Source organism: Chrysemys picta, chromosome 6, assembly GCF_011386835.1.
Source record: "Chrysemys picta bellii isolate R12L10 chromosome 6, ASM1138683v2, whole genome shotgun sequence".
Classification (NCBI taxonomy): Eukaryota; Metazoa; Chordata; order Testudines; family Emydidae; genus Chrysemys; species Chrysemys picta.
In genome coordinates, this window is record NC_088796.1 from 24610143 (window position 1) to 24631435 (window position 21293).

The 21293-nt window shown below is 43.8% G+C and overlaps 1 protein-coding gene across 20 annotated transcripts in view; it reads right to left on the minus strand.

Moving 5' to 3' along the window:
- Positions 1 to 21293, minus strand: part of PRLR (prolactin receptor) — a 341587-nt gene that overhangs the window by 233558 nt on the left and 86736 nt on the right. For 16 of the 20 annotated variants that reach the window (XM_024108363.3, XM_042845475.2, XM_065598856.1 and 13 more), the window contains one exon: positions 11088 to 11170. The exons of the other annotated variants lie outside the window; for them this stretch is intronic. The gene's annotated coding sequence lies outside the window, so the exon portion shown is untranslated. The remainder of the gene's footprint in view (positions 1 to 11087; positions 11171 to 21293) is intronic. 20 annotated transcript variants of the gene reach the window in all.

Consider the following 21293-nt stretch of genomic DNA (forward strand, 5'->3'; position numbering starts at 1 on the left):
TGGAGCATAATATTCACCCACGAAAGCTTATGCTCCAATACATCTTCTAGTCTATAAGGTGCCACAGGACTCCTTGTCGCTTTTTACAGATCCAGACTAACATGGCTACCCCTCGGATACTTATTCTACAAGGTGTGTGGAGTAGGGTGGTCTGCCCCTTTAAGAGCCTACGCAGCCAGACTGCAGAAAGCCCTGGCCTAAGAAGCCGCCCAGTTGGTAGATGCTGGGGAACCAGCTGATCTAGCTGAGAAGCAGCTAATGATTAGCTCGATTCCCAGCTGTAAGGGGCAGAAGAGACACTTTCCTGAGCAGTTGCAGAAGTCTGAGAGGGGAGGTAGGTCCTGTAGTCCTTCTGAGATAAAGGAAGGGCTGAGACCCTTCAGCTACTAGAGGATAGGGGACCCTGCAGTATTAGTCAGGGTCAGGACTATCACTTTTGTTACTTTTCCATATTTGTTGTGTTTATGTGGCAGATGAATAAGAGGGTCTGAGTAGAAGGCTAAAACAGGAGTTGGGTGTGGCTGACTGATTTCCCCCCAAATGGGTCACAAACACACCAGGCCACAGTGAGCAAGAATTGTCTGTAGCACTTACAATGTTCATTTTTAATCTCTATCAGACAACCAGACAAACAAATCAGATTTCGATAGCTTAAAAGCTCTGCAAGTTTACCAAAGTAGCATGCAAAGTCTGGAGCAGAATCAGCTTTACTCAAGGTCAAAAATCTATTCTATACAGGCTTTTAGCACCATCATATCTGAGTGCCTTCCAGTAGTATACTAAGCAATGTGACTATGTAGCTCACAAACCTCCTGAGTGTGGTGTTCTGTCCCATCTAGTGGCACCGAGACCAAAAAAAAAAAAAAATTAATGAGTTTTCTCTACAGCCTTAGCTAACAAGCCATATGGCTTTAGCTCGTGCAGTAGAGGCTCATGCACACTAGTCCAGCGATCCCAGGTTTGATCCCGCCAATGACCGGAGTCTGTCAGTGTTACAACTACACAGCTGTCACATGTTGTTTGTTCTCTCATCCTCTTCCCTGAGGGAGAAGTGTCTGCAGTGGAGTGTTTTGTTTGGGTAGATTTTGTTTTTATTATTAATGAATAAACCCGTTGCTATGTATTTACATTCGAAAAGAGGAGGCCAAAGAAATGTGTCTTGTGCTTGGAGCGGAAAATGGTGAGGTTTGTGATGGTCCTTAGTTCCTAGGGGAGTTTATTCCAGTCTTGGTCCACCCCTGGAGATGGCTCCATCTCCCGCATGAACATGCTTTACCCTTCTTGTTGAGAGTTCCATTATGCCAGAGGAGCAAAGTGGTCAACCACTGTTTTTGTCCTGGAGCTTTAGGCAGTCTTTTAGATATCCTGGGTCCAGACCACGGAGCAGTTTGAAGATAAGGACCGAGGCCTTCAATTTGATTCAAAATTCTATGGGAAGCCAATGTTAAGAGGGGAGGGCAGGTGTGATGTGCTCATGGTAGCCTGTGTTACTGAGGAGATATGCTGCAGCATTCAGTGCTAGTTAGAGTTTCCTGAGCACTGAAGGTTTCATGCTCAGGTATATCACATTGCATTAGTTCAGCTGAGAGGTGACGAAAGCATTGTAATGGGGTAGCATGCACCTCTCGTGCGTACCCCCTTTTCTCTGGCAGATATACCTGTAATCACAGTTCTTTTTCGGAGGAAGGAGGACACCCACCTGTCATGGATGGCTCCCTTTCTCTCGGTTAGATGTGAGCTTGCTTTTGGTGTTAGTTCTTATATCGGGGTTGCATCTGCCTCTCGCAAGCACCCCCCAAGCTGATGGTTCTCTTGGCGGGTCTTCAGTGACTCAGCCCTCCGGCCAAGCCGCATACACAGTCCCCCCTTCAAGTCCAAATTCTTTTTCAGCTCTAGTATGGGGCCGTAGCTCTAAGGTTTCTTCCCCAAGGCACTGCCTTCTTCAACCACGTAGCCAGGGCCTATCTCGGTACCATCAGCTGGTGTCCTTTCAGCTCCCTGGGCTCAGACTGCAACCAGACCAGCAGAGCTGATCTTGGTACCCTCACCTGATCTGGCTAGGTTTGGGCTCAGTCCCCTGGGCTCAGCCTGCCTCCACTGACCTTTTCATGGTCTTGCTGCTGCTCTATCCATCCAGCCAGGCACCTAGTCTTCGACACCCTTCCCTGTTCTGACTGGTGAGCTCTCTGCAGTCTGCTGTTCCTTTAGCCAGCCAGGCACTCAGCCCTCCCTTGTCAAGCTCCACACAGCAACTGAAGGCTCTGCTCTGCTGCTGGCCTTTTATCTGGCCCTTCTGGCCCCTTATTGATCACTCCTCTGCAGCCACTCTAGGCTGTCTGGAAGACTTCTCTCTGCTCTATTCTGGGGCAGGGTGATGTAGGGCCACGAGGCCTCCAGCAGGGTGCCTATGGACCTAGTCCAACCTGCCACGGGGTACCTGAGGCCAGGTCTTCATCTACCAGGGTGGGATGGAGTCCCCTAACCCACCAGAGATGGTAAAAAACAAACAAACAAACAAACATTACTCATCAGCGACAGTGAGGAATTCAAGAGTACTCCTAGACTATGGAATCTTGTATGTGTGACTCTTCAAAGGAGACTGCACCGTGGCTGCAAACCCCTTAGAATATTTTCCTCTGTCCACCAGCATCACCTCTGTTTTGTTTGAGTTCCACTTCAGCCAGCTGTTCTTCATCCATGAGTGGATATCATCCAAGCACTGGACAATCTTGATAGTATGTGGTGAAGGACAGGTAGAGCTGCATATTGCTGGCACTTCAGTCCATGCCATCTGACCAGTTTATATAGAGTTTGCATGAAGATATTGAAAAGCATGGGAGATAGAATAGACAAGTGTCTAGTGGTGTAGGTGCAGTTTCCCATCACTACTCTTTGGGTGCCTTCCTCCAGGAAGGACTTAAACCTTTTTATCACATTACCCTGGACTCCTGACACCTTTCTCAGGCAAGACTGCAGTACCTCATGCTTAACTGTCAGACACTGCAGAGGGGTCCAGGAGGATGAGAATGGATGTCCATCGTTCATCCATTGCCACTAAAGCAGTTTCTGATCTGTGTCCTGGCTTGAATCCAGACTGTGCCAGGTCTAGAATCTTGGCCTCAGTTAGATGCGCTTGCAGTTAGCCTTTTGGTAGCCTCTCTCTAAACTTGCTCAGGATTGGAAGGTTTGACACTAGGCATTAATTGAATAGGACTGAAGTATCCAAGGTGGGTTTCTTCAGACTATTGTGTGTTTTAAGGAAGGATTCCTTCTCTGAATGCTGGCTGTTTTGGTCTGGAGTGGCATCAGTTGTTCATGACTCTCTTCACAGGCCAGGAATGGCATGGATCAGATTCACAAGTCCTGGGCTGGGACTCCTGTTGGGTGTCCAAAATTTCTTGATGAATGAGTGTCCTGACCAACGGGAATGCATGTGGGCTGTTGGTTGGTGGGAGCAGGCGGAGCAGATCCTTGCTGTTTGAGGAGGCTTCTCAGATTTTCCTAATCTTTTCAGCAAAGAAAGATGATAGTTCTTTACAGTGCTTGGGTCTGACACAGGTTGTAGGCACTCAGGATTGATGAAGCAATTTACCACCCTAGGTAGCTCGTTGGGGTAGGATTTCGGATCTTCAATGAAGGCTGATAGGAAAGTTTTCTTGGCCTGTAATACAGCCTTAGCATAGGCTTTGAGGAATTTGTTGTTTCATCCTATCTGTCAATCTTTCTTTTCTGCCCTTGACACTCAATTTTCCACCCTCTCTCTTCAGTTACCATAGGGCGTCAGGAAATCAAGGAGATCAGTGTGGTCAAATCAGGATCACTGTTCTATTCTTGTTGCCTGGGTACTGCAAGGTTTCTGAACACTGCCTTAATGGGGTGATGGTCTGTTCAAGACAGTGGCTGGGTTGTAGTGTCCTCTATCTTGATACAGAGGCTGACGATCAGGTTCAGAGTATGTAGGGTGACCCGACAGCAAGTGTGAAAAATCAGGACGGGGGTGGGGGGGTAATAGTAGCCTATATAAGAAAAAGACCCAAAAATCAGGACTGTCCCTATAAAATTGGGACATCTGGTCACCCTAAGAGTATGTCTGGTTGTGTGGGCTGAACCAGATATGACTTGTGAAAATCCTAGGGAGGCAAGTCAAGAGATGAGGTTTTTTGCATCTGTATCAGATCCTCAGCTGTTGCAAACCAAAATATCTCCATTGACCTAAACAGAACTATGCTGATTTACACCAGCTGAGGATATGGCCCAAACAGTTTAAATCATGTGTGAGGTAGCCAGTAGAAGATCTAAGATTCAGAGCCAAATTGGATGGGTTCAAAGAGAAATGATAATTGAGCATAAAAGGATTACTGGCAGGATTTAGGAAGAGAATACCACAAATGCCCACTATGGGATTTCTTGTACTTCCTCCTGAACATCCTGTACTTCCATCTGGGACATGCAACATCAGAGATAGAATATCGGGCTAGATGGACCGCTGTTCTGATTCCGCATGGCAATTCCCTTTGGGGAGCCCCACTTGTTGATGAGCAGCTGTGCTATGAAGGCTGGCTCTGCCACTGGAGCTCTGGCTGGCAGGGGGGATGAGTAAAGAAGAGAAGCTGCCCTCTCCACCCTCACAGAGCTCTGCTTGGCTAACAAGCAGGCAGGAAATCCCACCCCTACCTCCTGCTGCCAGCTGTCTTGCAACTGGAAAAGGAAAAGAGCTCAGTGGGGTACGGGAGAGGGTGTGTGCAGCAGTGGCTGCTGCTGCAGGGACGTAATAGGCCAAGAATCTGAGCTCGGGGGTGGGGGACGGGCCCAAGAAGCAGCCTGAACACATGGCACTGCACACAAGGATCAGCCAGAGCCCAGCGGGAAGGAAAGATCCTGAACAGTGACGGAGGGACTGATTCTGGACAGGCATCGAGGCTGTTTGCTGATAAAGCTGATGGTTGGTTACCAAAAGGCGCTGGAATGATTTCTGGGTGAATCCCTGCCTCCCCAAGGGCTCTCCACTGCAAGGTTAGGGCTGGGAGGTGGGAGTGTGTGACAGCCATTGAACCAAATTGTAAACCCTGTAAACCACTTCAAGCCAGAGGGTGTAGCAGCACCCTTAGTTCCAGCACCTATCAGCATGTTTGTCATCAGCAGTGTCTTCAGGATACAGCAGTCTGCAAGTTAAATCATACTGACAGAAAGCCCTTGCAGGTTGCCCTCGAAGGGGCTGATTCAAACTATGGACACCAGTACCAATCATTAACTTTTTTAAAAGAGTCTCAAAATTGTATTCAGTAACCCACTTTATAAAAGTTTTCAATCCATTGCCTGCAGTTGTGTATCTAAAATATATTTTGATAATGTCTGAAACTGGTTTAGATTTAAAGAGGTAAGAAAATGTCTCCCATAGCCCACAAAAAAGGAAAGTTAAACAGGAGCTCTGAGGGCACTCCACGCATAGTCAGATATAGTGTTTACAAATGAAGGTGGTGCATATATAAATTAATTGGCATTCCATTTAATGATTCATATTCAAAATAGTCAAGTCTGCCTGCAACATTTTTTTTTTTTTTAAACAGAAGAGCATACACTCTGGTATTCTCTCTGCAGGTTTCCGCTTGCCTAGGATGCACCTAGAAATATTTATATGGAGAACAAACAAACAAAAAGTACCTGTGGGATGTGCTGTCCATTCTGCTATCAATGTGATGAAAGTATATTTAGCTGTCTGCAACTTTAATGGGAGTCACATGAATAAATCGCTGTACATTGATGGGAGATTATGCTTCTTTTAATGGACCACAAATCTTGCATTTAGCTACTATTACAAAGCCAGTAAAGTCATCTACTAGGGCACCAGAGCTGTCATGTGCCATAATTTGCATCTTGGAATCGTATTGTATATCTGTTCCAGATTCATAATAAGTGAAATTTAGCCTTGTAATCCATGTTCTGTTAATAATTTATAATATAATACAAAATATGACTGACTGCTTTCCTAAAATCACCATCACATGACATCACATGGAGCTGTCTTGTGAGCTGGTGGGGTGAATATCCAAATGTCTGTCTGCTGTGACCATTTATTTGACTGGAGCTAGTTGCAGGGACTGTTTGACCATGTGGTTGTTTGTTTGAAAAGTGTGAATTGAAAGTGATTTGTTCCAGGTGGGACTTCAGTGGTTGATTGGAGAGACTTTGAGCCAGTAGCCTTATAAAAAAGCAGCCAGTTACCTACCAAGTGAGCTGGGAACAGAAGACAGGCAAACAGAGGGAGTTTGCCTTGGGGGAGTTCCCATAGAGCTTTATTTTTTTGCCTTTCAGCCTTGTGAGAGCAGTAAATACAACATCTGAAGAGGCTCTTAAAAGGAAGACATTATGGATAGTGAGCAATCAACTGTTGTGACCTGCACAGGGTGTACCATGTTTGTCTTTCTCCCAGAGGATAGAAGCAACTTTGTCTGTACAAAGTGCAGGCTGGTCTCCATATTGCAGGAGAAGGTTAAAGGACTAGAGCCCCATAGACTTTAAGGACAGAAGGGACCATTATGATCTTCTAGTCTGACCTGCTGCACAACGCAGGCCACTGAGTCTTACCCACCCACTCCTGTAACAAACCCCTGGCCTATGTCTGAGCTACTGAAGTCCTCATCTTGTGGTTTAAAGACTTCAAGGTGCCGAGAATCCTGCAGCAAGTGACCCAGGCCCCATGCTGCAGAGGAAAGCGAAAAACCCCCAGGGCCTCTGCCAATCTGCCCTGGAGGAAAATTCCTTCCTGATCCCAAATATGGCGATCAGCTAAACTCTGAGCATGTGGGCAAGACTCACCAGCCAGATACCCAGGAAAGAATTCTCTGTAGTAACTCAGAGCCCACCCTATCTAGTGTCCCATTACAGGCTATTGGGCATATTTACTGCTAATAGTCAAATATCAATTAGTTGCCAAAATTAGGCTATCCAATCATACCATCCCTTCCATAAACTTATCAAGCTTAGTCTTGAAGCTAGATATGTCTTTTACCTCCACTGCTCCCCTTGGAAGGCTATTCCAGAACTTCACTCCTCTGATGGTTAGAAACCTTCATCTAATTTCAAGTCTAAACTTCCTGATGGCCAGTTTATATCTATTTGTTCTTGTGTCCCCGTTGGTACAGTGTTTCATCCGAGAAAATGAAGACTTTCTGGCTAGAAGTCAGCATTTGGTACTGCAGGCACAGCATGCTGAAGAATCAGAGAGCGCAGTGCAGAACAGGGAAGAAAATTGGCAGCATGTGACCTCCAGAAGAAAAAAGAGGAGAACTCGTGTACCCCCAGTGCAGATAGAGATAAGAAACCATTTTCAGGCTGTCTGCATAAGTACTGTGGTGGAGAATGGTTTGGAAGCTGTGACAAAGCGGTTCTGGCGGAACCTAACTGAGAGTGCCAACTCAGGACAAATTGCTCAAACAGGGCAGTTACAGCCCAAGGCTGGGGTTCTTTCCACCTCTAAGGCAAACCAAACCAGCCAGACTAAGAGGACTTCGGTCTCACCCCCCGGCTAACCGCAAGTCTCACAAGCAATCTCCTTAGACACTCCAGTTTCCCAGTATTACCACCAGTGCCACTCGTTATGGGGACAAATGGTTATGAAAACCAATACCCCAGTAAAAGAAAAAAGGTTCTCCTGATCCCAAAGGACCAAGCCCCAGACCCAGGTCAATATACAAATCAGATCTTACCCACAAATCACGCTGTTGCCAATCCTTTAGAATCTAAAATCTAAAGGTTTATTCATAAAAGGAAAAGGATAGAGATGAGAGTTAGAATTGGTTAAATGGAATCAATTACATACAGTAATGGCAAAGTTCTTGGTTCAGGCTTGCAGCAGCGATGGAATAAACTGCAGGTTCAAATCAAGTCTCTGGGATACATCCCCCGCTGGGATGGGTCCTCAGTCCTTTGTTCAAAGCTTCAGCTTGTAGCAAAGTTCCTCCAGAGGTATGAAGCAGGATTGAAGACCAGATGGAGATGAGGCATCAGCCTTATATAGTCTTTTCCAGGTGTAAGAAAACCTCTTTGTTCTTACTGCGGAAAATTACAGCAAAATGGAGTCTGGAGTCACATGGGCCAGTCCCTGCATACTTTGCTGAGTTACAGGGCATATCTGCCTTCTCTCGATGGGTCCATTGTATAGCTGATGGTCCTTAATGGGCCATCAAGCAGGCTAGGCAGAGCTAACACCAGTTTGTCTGGGATGTCACCCAGAAGCATAGCATAAGTTTGCCATACAGACAGTATAGAGCCAATATTCATAACTTCAACTACCAAAGTGATACACACGTATAGACAGCATAATCATAACCAGCAAACCATAACCTTGTTTTAGACACCCCATTTGACCCCCTTTATACAAGATTTGCGTGCCACTACAGGACCTTGGTTGCAACAATGATCTATATGGTCCCAGAGTATATCAATAACGTCACAGAAGCGTTATCTGATGGAAGGGATCAGAAGGAGACCCCATCGACCGGAAGGCATGGGATGCGTTGTCTTAGAGATGGGGGTTCCATGACCACCGTTCCCAAGAGGGGACAGAGTCATCCATCTGCCATCCAGAGCGGGAGACACAAGAGGTGTGCTGCTTGCCTGGAGCTAGAATTCAGGATGTGACAGAGTATCTGCCGAGACTGATCAAGCCCTCGGACGGCTACCCCTTCCTACTTCTCCACATGGGCACCAATGATACTGCCAAGAATGACCTTGATCAGGTCACTGCAGACTATGTGGCTCTGGGAAGAAGGATAAAGGAGTTTGAGGCGCAAGTCATGTTCTCATCCATCCTCCCTGTTCAAGGAAAAGGCCCAGGTAGGGACCATCGAATTGTGGAGGTAAAGGCCTGTTTGCACAGGTGGTGTTGGAGAAAGGGCCTTGGATTTTTGACCATGGGATGTTGTTCCAGGAAGAAGGATTGCTAGGAAGAGATAGGATCCACCTAACAAAGAGAGGGAAGAACATCTTTGCAGGCAGGCTTGCTAACCTGGTGAGGAGGGCTTTAAACTATGTTCACTGGAGAATGGTGATCTAAGCCCGGAGGTAAGTGGGGAAGTGGGATACTGGGAGGAAACAGAAGGAGGACGGTGCAACAGGGAAGGTCTCCTGGTTCATATTGAGAAAGTAGGGCAATCGGCTAGTTAGCTTAGGTGCCTGTACACAAACGCAAGAAGCCTGGGAAACAAGCAGGAAAAATTGGAAGTCCTGGCACAATCAAGGAACTATGATGTGATTGGAATAACAGATACTTGATGGGGTAACTTACATGACTGGAGCACTGTCATGGATGGGTACAAACTGTTCAGGAAGGACAGGTGGGGGGAGAAAAGGTGAAGGAGTTGCACTTTATGTAAGAGAGCAGTGTGATTACTCAGAGCTCCAGTATGAAACCCGAGAATAGCCTGTTGAGAGTCTTTGGGTTAAATTTAGAGGTGAGAGCAACAAAGGTGTTGTCATCATGGAGTCTTCTATAGACCATCAGACCAGGAAGATGAGGTAGACGAGGCTTTCTTCGGACAACAAACAGAAGTTTCCAGATCACAGGCCCTGGTTCTCCTGGGGGACTTCAATAACCCTGACATCTGCTGAGAGAGCAATACAGCAGTGCACAGACAATCTAGGACGTTTTTGGAGAGTGTTGGGGACAACTTCCTGGTCCAAGTGCTGGAACAACCAACTAGGGACTGATTTTGCCCCAGATCCCCAAGTGACCCCCTCAAGGATTGAACTTACAACCCTGGGTTTAGCAGGCCAATGCTCAAGCTCAGTGGTTTGAGCATTGGCCAACTAGGGACTGTGCTCTTCTTGACCAGCTTCTCACAAACAGGGAAGAATTGGTAGGGGAAGTAGAAGTGGGTGGCAACCTGGGCAGCAGTGACCATGAGATGGTCAAGTTCAGGATCCTGACAAAAGGAAGAAAGGAGAGCAGCAGAATATGGACTCTGGACTTCAGAAAGAAGACTCTGACTCCCTCAGGGAACTGATGGGAAGGATCCCCTGTGAAGCTAATATGGGGGGGAAAGGAGTAGGTCCTCAAGGAATCCATTTTGAAGCACTTGGAGGAGAGGAAGGTGATCTGGAACAGTCAACATGGATTCACCTCGGTCAAGTCATGCCTGACTAACCTGATTGCCTTCTATGATGAGATAACTGGCTCTGTGGATATGGGGAAAGTGGTAGTCATGATAGATCTTGACTTTAGCAAAGCTATTGATATGATCTGCCACAGTATTCTTGCCAGCAAGTTAAAGTATGGATTGGATGAATGAACTATAAGGTGGATAGAAAGCTGGCTAAATCATCGGGCTCAATGGATAGTGATCAATGGCTCGATGTCTAGTTGGCAGCCGGTATCAAGTGGAGTGCAAATATTTGCACTAAAATGCTCATTGTTTTGCTTCAGATCATTCTGCATCCTTATATTTTGCTTTTCTACCTCATTTGATGAAATAGCAGTTTGAGTGTCAAAAAAGGTGAAGATTCATATTTCTAACTGTGAATTCTGAAGCCATCTTTGGCTTGCACTGAACCCACTGTCCCTACTTATAATCATTTGCAGCTAGGAGTCTGAACTCAAGTATGAGATTAGTTTTCATCTAACTTCACTCCTACAAATACACTGATTTTCCCTCTTCCCACCTCATTTCTTTGTCTTCTCCTTTCAGCAAAGTAATGCAGGAAACTCTCCATACTGTTTACAGAGTTTTCATCTTTCTCTTTCATATGTCCTTTACTTTAAAAATCAGGTCCTAGATGTCTCAAGTTAGGCACTCAGGAACTGAGAGACCCAAAATTAGTGGACCTTTGTCAAAATGGCCTTAATAATATCAAGCACCAAAACTTATCCGTAAAAAGGGTAGAAGAACACAACCTTACAGGGTGATGTAGGCTTAATTAATTGTATAACAAGCATTTTGAGATCCATGGATAAAAGTACAATATATTAAAACATTTTATTTAAACAAATTTTAATTGTACTTTTTGTCAAATAAAAATGTGGTATTCCTTTTAAATGTTTCTTTTAACAAACACATGGCAAATACTTTCATGGCAGATAACTGTCCTACCATATCATTATCTTCTCCCTTTTGCTTTCCTTTCTCTTTCTGTACAAATGTGGGGGAAGCAGCACCTGATGTCATAGTGGAATCTGGGAAAAAAATGTAACCAGATGTCATAAGTAATTGGTCCTTATATTTTAGGTGTAATTTATTAAAGATTGAAATGTCTATAGACACACTGCCCAGCCATCTCAATAAAACTACATAACCACCAAGAATGATGTGGAATGTATAATACAAACAGCTATACTTATCAAATACTAACTTGGTACAGACAGCTCTATTTACTGGTGCTCTTCAAGATGTCACATTCATTATCTTCTCCATCAGCAGAAACAAAATTTAGCAGATTGCCAGAGATGGATTAAGATTTATTGGGGCCCTGGACACAAAGAATATTTGGGCCCCCCATACCTCTAGCCATGGGGCTCCTCCCCTTCCCACCTAAGGTCCCGCCCCCTTGCCTGGCCGGAAGCTGGAGCCAGGCTGTGGTAAGAGCTGCCCAGAGAGCCTGGGCTGCTGTGGGGAGCCCTGAACCTTCAACCTGCCCTGGGGGAAAGAGACATGGGCTGGGGGCTGCTTTTAGGCCCCCCACCCAGGTCAGGTTGCAGATCTGGGGCTCTCCACAGCAGCCCAGGCTCCCTGGGCAGCTCTTAAGGGATCCACATTCTCAGCATCTCTCCTTCTCTGGCTCTGGAGGGGGGTTAACTCTGTGGTTCAGGGCTCCATTTCATAAGAATACACAGACATCACAAACACAGAATAAAGGATGGTCCCTACTCCAAAGAGCTCCAATCATTCTTAAAAGCCAACACAACAAGTGAACATTACGGATCCTAGGAGAGTAGTGATAAGGAACTCTTGCAGTTATCGAGCCTGACAACAGGTGGGTCCCAAATCAGGTATTTTTTTAAAACATAGCATTGTTAGTGTTCCCTATCAAACCAGATCCCCTGGACTCTCTCAAGGCCCCACCCCAGGAACAAGTGACTCTGGGCCTGCTGCCCATTATTTTTAGAGCATTTTCTTTATTTTCCCCTTCAGTACAGACTCTCCTCACCAGGGCCTTTTCCCCCAACATCATTAGTTCACATCTCTTCAGCCCCCCTCAAACCGTGGGCCAATCCCTCAGGATATGTACTCCCTCTCTCTTTGCTGCTATGCAGGGGGCCAGGATGGGTTCATGAAGTATAGGGAGTCCACTGATCAGTTATGGAATGCCTGCTTTGATGTCCCCACTCATGAGGCCTTCCCGTTACCTAACTCCCTACTTAAACTGCCTGTCACTAGGGACTTCCTTATTGCTATTGATCTTATGTGGAAGGCGCTCAGATACCACGGTGATGGACAGCAGGACAAAACCTTAAGATAGCAAGCTAGACATTTCCCCTACGCAGGAGCCAATCTCCCAACCCTACAAAAACACTTAGTCTGAAAATGCTGAAACCCAAGGGGCTCCTCACATTAAAAGGAACCTCCATGTAGAGCTGCTGAGAGAGGTTATGGGGCTACTATAGCCATCTGCTCCCAAAAGCTTGGCATCACAGAGAAGAGGGGACAGAGTCAGCTCCATTACCAGTTGCAGTTAGCAGCAAGAAGTACCTCTGGCATAACAGCCCCTTTGTGCTGCACAAAATGCCCCCCTTTGGAGATAACAGTCAGAGCTGCCAGCTCTCAGGGACACAAAACCTCCAGTTAGCCCCACAGATTCAGCCCCGTGATGGGAGAGGAAACCAGAGGCTAGTCTGGCTCACACATTGGCAGCAGGATGATTAGGTGGGCCAACTGCTCTTAGTTATACGTGGGCAATCTAATGAAGGCAAGAGTGAGGGCTGTGTGGGGCTCACCTGGGGGCAGGACCCAAAGGTGATGAGGGAGAGGGGGATGTGGCTGCACATGAGTCACCTGAGGGTGTGACCTGAAGGTCACAGGACAGTTGGGGTGGGGACTGCACAGAGATCAGGCCGTGGCCTGCTGAATCATTCTTGCTGGTGATGCTACAACGCTGGGAAGACCTTAGCATGACTCCCAGCTCCTGGGGAGTTTGAGGCATTCGTGCCACTGAGACGATGAGTGAGTACAGGGCCCCGCGAGGTGTGTTTGAGAATCACTCACTAGAGCAGAGCTGTGCTGTGAGTCATCATTTGCCTGTGCTGTGATGGGAAGGCCGCAAAGTCCAGCTCAGCTGGGGCACAGGGAGGGAGCTTCAGCCCCTGACAAAGCATCCTGAGCAGGGAAGGGGCTAGGAAAGTCCTTGCAAAGGCTTCTCCCAGCCCTGATTCTGCTTGTCCTCATCCCCTGCATGAGCAGCCTGTGCCCGGCTGAGGTGCCAGTGCCAGAGCATGGCTGAGCACTGTCACAAAGAGGCAGACTGTGGTTGCTCATGGGGGCAGGGGGCAAGGCTGGAGTTCTAGTGCTCCTGCAGGGGGCTCCTGAGCATGGGCCCCATCACCCATGCAGTAATCTGCCACTGCAAATTATGCACAGAACATGGATGCTAGAGCCCTAAGTTCAGTCTTAAATAGAGTACAGTACCATAGTTTTTCCAGCAGTGTAATTAAAGTTAGGGGCTCTCTGTATTTCTGTATGTGCTACTAGCACTACAACTTTTGGATTCTCTAGAGACCTAGATTACAGGACCTGAGTCTTCTCTCACTTACACCAATGTAAACTAGGAGGAATGCTGCTAAAGTCACTGGAGTTACACTGGTGTAAGTGAGGTCAGAATAAGACCTGAACTATCAGTGCTCTCTTCATTGACAGCATGTCATTTTTCATGGACTGTGAGCTGAACAATGCTACTTATTTAAAACCCTTAAAACACTGGTCACTTTCCAGAGTGTCAACCAAATTAACGCTTAGCAGGATATGTCTGTACCCTCCCAAAGGTTTCGAAGAAAGTTTTAGATCAGCTTCAAATCCAATCTATATGCAGGGATCTTTAAACAATAATACAAAATATAACTGTATTAATTACCAAAATTAGGATGATATACAGCTCGAGTAACTGCCCATAGTCCAACAAATGCCACGTAGGTACCCTTTTAGTATGCGAATATGGAGTATGTACATGCTTAAAAAAAAAACACCACTGTTACATGGAGAGTGTTTTCATCAACAAGCTGCTTTCTGAGAAAAGGGCATGATGTCTGACAGTTAATTTTTCACTGTGTAATGAGGTTCCTTTAAACACCACCTTTAAATATTTGAAAATTAGATTTTATAAAAGCGAGGGACTGAGCTGGTAGGTGTTGGACAAGCTTCCATGTGTTACTGTGCCAAATCATCTCAGTCCTGAAATAAACACCCTTGCTATTTACAGCCAAAGGCAGGATGGGAAAAGTCCTAATGCCAAGAAGCCTGGGAAAAAAGTTATATCTGGGCAAGTGTCAGGTTTCTTGCCTTTTAGACAAGCAGAACTGCAGAGGCTGGAGGCAGGCTGAGTCAGATTGGCAAAGATCCTGCATTGGTGTTTTTTGGGTGTGTATGTGGGGGGGCTTCCTCTGTAGCATGGGGCACGAGTCACTTGCAGGTTTAAACTAGTGTAAATGGTGAATTCTCTGTAACTTGAAATCTTTAAACCATGATTTGAGGACTTCAGTAATTCAGCCAGAGGTTAGGGGTCTATTTCAGGGGTGGGTGAGGTTCTGTGGCCTGCAATGTGCAGGAGGTCAGACTAATGATCATGATGTTCCCTTCTGACCTTGAAGTCTATGAGGCTGAACAGCCAGAGGGCACAGCAGTTACTGAATTGCCAGAGAAGAGGGTGGCAGATGTGACTGATTAGAAATAGAACAAAGAGAACTGCGGTGGGGAAGAAGAAAAGGGGTGGACAAAACTGATCGGCCAGTGACAGGGGAGGAGAATGGGCCTAGCTACTGAAGTGATGCCTTACAAGCAGATGTGTAACCCACATGGCTTCTGGGTGTGGTGTTCTGTCCCATCTAGTGGCACTGAGACCACTTAAAGAGAGAGAAAAATGAGTCTGCTCTACAGCCTTAGCTAATAGCCAGCTGGCTTTTGGCTCATGCACTAAACTCCAAAGGTCCCAGGTTCGATCCCGCCCACTGACAACTGAGGTCTGTCAGTGTTACAGGTGGGATCAGAAAAGCATAATGCTGAGCATGCCTGAGGCTGAGCCTAAAGCAGAATGTTCTGTTACTGCTTTATTTAGAGCTGTGGTTCTCAACCCCTCCCCACCCCAGGTTTCAGGGGGTCTGCCAAAATAAGCTACAGATCATACAAAAAAAAATTGTTTCACCTCATGCTATTTGGACACATTGTTTTTGTTTTTGTTTTTTAAGCAAAGAGCATGTTAATTGTCATGCATGATATGCTTAAACCTATTGGCTTCAGCAGGGCTGGCGTTAGGAGGTAGCAAACAGGCGACAGTGAGCCCTGAAAGAAAAACAGTTGCAGTAGCACAGGTGGGCCATGCGTTTTTTAACAGCATGTCGGGGGCCCTCAGAAAGAAAAAGATTGAGAACCCCTGGTTTAGAGGACTGTAATGACTGGGGAGTAGAGAGTTTGAGTAAGAACTTTTCCGCTACAGTCGGTCAGGTTGTTCAAGGTTCTCTTTGCCAGAAAGACAAGCAACCCTTTAACTTCTCAGCCAAGTTGACGTGGACACACAGTCTACTCTAAGAACCTTGCATACGTAGCAGCAGCAACTGCAAGTCATAGTTTGATTTGATTTTAAGAAAGAATAAGGCTCATAAACAAATAGTTCAAAGGCAGCTGTTTCCAGAAGGGCGAGTGAGAGTTTAAATTACCAACTAAGCCACAGAAGGCTTTATAGTAAAATAAGCTTAACATTTGATTACTTACTGCTTCTGCAAAACCATTTGAATTTAGGAAGGAGCTGGGCTCTCTAATATTTTGATACAGCCTTGTAATTGCAAGCTTAGCTTCTGGTCTCACAGCTAATATATTTAAATTAGTGACAGGTTTCAGAGTAGCAGCCGTGTTAGTCTGTATCCGCAAAAAGAACAGGAGTACTTGTGGCACCTTAGAGACTAACAAATTTATTAGAGCATAAGCTTTCGTGGACTACAGCCCACTTCTTCGGATGCATATAGAGTGGAATAAATATTGAGGCGATATATATACACACATACAGAGAGCATAAACAGGTGGGAGTTGTCTTACCAACTCTGAGAGGCCAACTCTGGTAAGACAACTCCCACCTGTTTATGCTCTCTGTATGTGTGTATATATATATCTCCTCAATATTTATTCCACTCTATATGCATCCGAAGAAGTGGGCTGTAGTCCACGAAAGCTTATGCTCTAATAAATTTGTTAGTCTCTAAGGTGCCACAAGTACTCCTGTTTTTTTAAATTAGTGAGTAAATCAAGGATAGATTTGCAAATTATATTATATAAAAAAAGCTACATATGCACAAACTGTTTTCCACCTTTTTAAAAATAAACTCAAACCACCATACTGTGGTTTTTTTTCAAAAACATTAATATTAACAAAATTAAAGGGTCAAATAAGCATAAAATATGCACAGAAGAGGATGCTAAAGAATATGAAAAACTTAGATATAAATACACTTTTCAAAATTCAAAGTAAACTAAATATCCATGTGTTTCATGACAGAAAAATGAAATGTTTTGTGTAATTTGCAGAAAACAGAGACTTTTGGCTAAAGGTACTTTTAGTGTTTTCTACTGCTGCACATCACTGTGTATCTGCCTTCCATATAAAATAGATTAGTGACCACATTGTTATATAATTTTAAGAAAATCACAATATGTGCACTTATGGTCCTATATAAATAAATGACAGCCTATAGAGATTGATAGGGTTCTAGTCACCAAAAATTCCAAGTCTTGTGGCTAGAGAAGACACACAAACCTGTGGAGTCTATTGGTCACAAAACTCAATCCTGGTTCACAAAGCAAAGTTTAGTTACCAATGCCCTTATGAGAAACAGGTAAACCAAAATACAACTCTAAAGTTAATTTGCAAAGCAAAAAATTTGGAGCCCAGTTTTGCTTATGAGTCTATGCAAATAGAACTGAAATGGGTGCCAAATTCAGGTGATGTGTTGTGAGATGCCCTTTTTCTTAGAGACCCTTAATAAACTACTTACTGACATAGAAGTAAGGTGACCAGATGTCCCAATTTTATAGGAACAGTCACGATATTCAGGGCTTTGTCTTATACAGGCACTTATTACCCCCCCACCCCGTCCTGATTTTTTCCACACTTCTATCTAGTCATGATACATGGAAGTGAGTATAAGGAAATCTAAATTGATGTAACTTATGAGAGAAGGAATAGAAGAAGACATAACCATAAGTAGGTTGAAGCCTACTTTAACTTGCACATTCTTGTACACTCCTGCTAGTTGCTTTTCAAGCTACAGGCTTCTCTTAAATGCTGACCTCTCACCATTTAAGTTACACCAATACACTGGTTGTTCATTGACTTGCATCTCGTATAGTCATTAACACCTATTCAAACTGTATTCAAAATACTACCATTCTGATTTGGCAACGTTTTATACCAGTATAAATGTTTACACAAAGTGAAAAACTGTGTGTGGGGGTGGGAGGGGGGAAATCAGGCCCATTTAGACTCATTTGGGTCCAATTCTGATTCGACTTGCACTGTTTTTACAGCACTTTACTTCCACTGACTATCCTGATTTACATTGGCATATAGGTAGGCAGATCAGGCCTAATTAGTCTCAACTCTGATTTTGACTCACTAAATTAAGTGTCCTTGATGAAAGACATTTATAATTGTGAACCATAGCCATAAAAGCTATTTGGGAAAAGATGGGAAAGGAAGAAATACCATTTAACCTCCCCTCTCAAAGATTGCTTGAGCAATCTCATACATACTAGTGAGCTTCACATTCAAAATAAAATCCAAATCAAGTTGCTTATTGAATCAAGACTACTTAAAGAAAAAGACAAAACTGCTGGATTTTAAAAAAAAGGGGGGGAAAAGGAGCAAAAAGGATACAGAGAATATAAATACAGATACAAAAATATGTATACAAAAAAGTAGGGAGAGAAAAAGATATGAGGAGGAAAGTAAAAAAAAAAAAAGGTAGAAAAATCCATCCTGCTGTCTTGGCTGGTAGCACTGCTTCTAAAACAACCAAAGGCGGTGGGAACTAATAGCAGCAAGAGAGGATGAAATCATAGATTTAAAGGCCAGAAGGGACCATGGTGCCCATCTAGTTGGACCTCCTGTATAATAGAGGCCATAGAACTTCCCAGAATTATTCCTACAGCATATTTTTTAGAAAAACATATAAGCTTCATTTACAAATTGCAATGATGGAGAATCCATCACAACCCTTTGTAAGTTGTTCCAATGGTTAATTACTCTCACTGTGAAAAATGTACAACTTATTCTCTGTCTGAATTTGTTTAGCTTCATCTTTCAGCCATTGGATCATGTTATACCTTTCCCAGCTAGATTGAAGAGCCCATTTGTTTCTCATGTAGGTCCTTGTAAACTGTAAAGCAAGTTACCCCTTAACATTCTCTGTGTTAAGCTAAATAGAGTGAGCTCTTTGAGTCTTGCACTATAAAGGTATGTTTTCTAATCCTTCAGTCATTCTTGTGGCTCTTTCTGAGCATGCCACAACATTCCAGCAGTATTTGCACCAGGCGAAATACAGAGGTAAAATTCCTACTCAAAATTCACCTGTTCATGCATCCAAGGATCACATTAGCCTTTTGGATACAGCATCACATGGGAGGTCATGTTCAACAGAGTTTCCACCATGAACCCCAAATTTCTTTGAGTCACTGTACTGTAAAGCATGACCTACATTCTTTGTTCCTCGATATAGACATATTAAATACATATTAAAATGCATATTGTTAGCTCTGTATGCTGGGCGCAAGCTTTCTGAATCAGTGACCTGTCCTTTTCACTATTTGCCACTCCCCCAATTTGTGTGTCATCTGAAAACCATCAGTGATGATTTTACATATTCTTCCAGGTCATCAATAAAAAAGTTAAATAGAATAGGGCCAAGAACTGATCCTTGTGGAATCTCACTGGAAACACAACCGCTCCATGATGATTCTGTTTACAATTACATTTTGAGACCTATCAGTGAGCCATCTTTTAATCCATTTAATGTGTCATGTTAATTTTATATTGTTCTAGTTGTTTTTAAATCAAAATGTGATGCAATACCATAACAGCCTTACAGAAGTCTACATATGTTACATCAGCACTATTACCTTTACCAATCAAACTTGTAATCTCATAAAAAAAGATATCAAGTTATTTTGTCAGGATCTTTTTTCCATAAACCCATGTGGATTGGCATTAATTACATTACTCTCCCCTCTTTTAATTCTGTATAAATCACATGGCTGATACAAGAGTGATTTGAAAATAAGAAAAAATTAAAAATAGAAAATAAAACTGGCTAAAGGAAATAAGGAAAGGACGTCACATTTCTTGACCCATTCATTTGGAATATCAGAGCAGCTGTGCTTCTAAGTATATTCAGATCATACTGGACTTTTCTCAGGGACTTAATCCACAGATTTATGGAGTTCAACAGCTGTGATACTCAAATGACTTAAAAGGTTCAGCATTACATAGGTTCTCACCCCTTGAAGCTTAACATCCCTACATTTTAAAGAGATTAGGGACAATGATGTCCTTTTGGGGACACTGCTCCTTAGTCACTTGAGTGGCCTAACATCCCACAACCACTTTCACCTTTGGTTTGTTTCCCCAAGCTTTTGATCTGAAATGTTATCTATGATGATGGCAACTGCCTTAGAAATCAATTTGTGAAACCAGAATTTTAAATTTCCTGCAATTGTCAAAAATAGCACTGCATAGTAGAGATCTCTCATTTTGGTCCAGTACAGTATACTTCAGGGATGGCCAAACTGTGGTTCGTGAACCACATGCTGCTCTTTTACCATTAAAATCTGGCTCATGGAGCCCCCCCCCACATTCTCCACCTACCAGACAGGGGTGGGGAGAGAGCTCAGGACCACTGCCTTGCAATGGAGTGGTGGGTAGGGGCTTCTGTACAGTGGGGAAAGGGAGTCTTGGTGCTTCAGCAGGAGCAGGGCTGAAGCCCCCTAGCCCCGACAGGTGCGCCCCAGCTCTTGAACATCTTAAGTTTGTTGTATGCAGCTCAGAGGATCAGTAAGTTTGGCCAACCCTGGTATATATGATCATTAGAATCTTGCTGTAACCAAATAAGCTATTTTTACAAGACAGTCAAATGTGAAAAAGGTGGCAAAAGAAAAGCATTGTAGTCACTGCAAAGAGACAACATATGAAATGCAAGAACAGAAGCATCAAAACTTGCCAAAAAATCCATCTAAAAAATAAAATTAAAAAAAAAAAAAAAAAAAAAAAGAATTATGCAAGATAATTCGGCTACTGCAAATTTAATTTAAACTCAATGAAGGGGGGAAAAGTACCTAGAAGGGAAATCACAAGATGTTATTGCCACAATCAGTTATGTGGCTGGATCGCTTGTTCATTTTCCCACTGTCTATATCAGACACATAATAATATCAAAAAGATAGGATTGTTAGCGGATCACATAACCAATAAAAGTACACTTGGCAAACCTACAGATAACTTGTTACTGATGCCTCTGAAGGAAGAGGCATTTTAGAATAATGAGAGATTGAAATAAGATGGGTAAAACTGCTAGTATGAATGAGTCCATGTTAACACATATCACCTAGGGCTTAATATGTAAAGAACCTAAATAATCTTTAGTATTGCAATTTCCAATAAAGCACAACAAGAAACCATAATCAACTACAGAGACTCCAACAAAGCAAAATTCAGTTGTTCAGCATTCTGAAACTTTAACCAAAAAGGAGCTTTTTATTGTGCCTTAGAAGCAAAAATAAAACACCGTGAAGAGAAAGTGAGGCAATACTAAAGTGTTGGTGGCACTTTATCCAAACTTTCCCCTTCTTCTACCCACCTTGCAGAAAAAAAAAACATTCAGCATTTTTCTCCTCTCCCCATGGTTCCACTTGTATTTTAATTCTTCTTACTAGAAATATAGAACTGTAAATACTGAATTGAACATATACATATGTTGCTAGACAAACTTACTTCAGTATTGTGTCTGTTCCAATTAACTCTTAAGAATGAAAAGGGTACCATACTAAAAAGCAGTGATAATCAACTCTACTGCATTTCATGTTCTGCCTATCAGCATTGTTTCTTGCCATGCA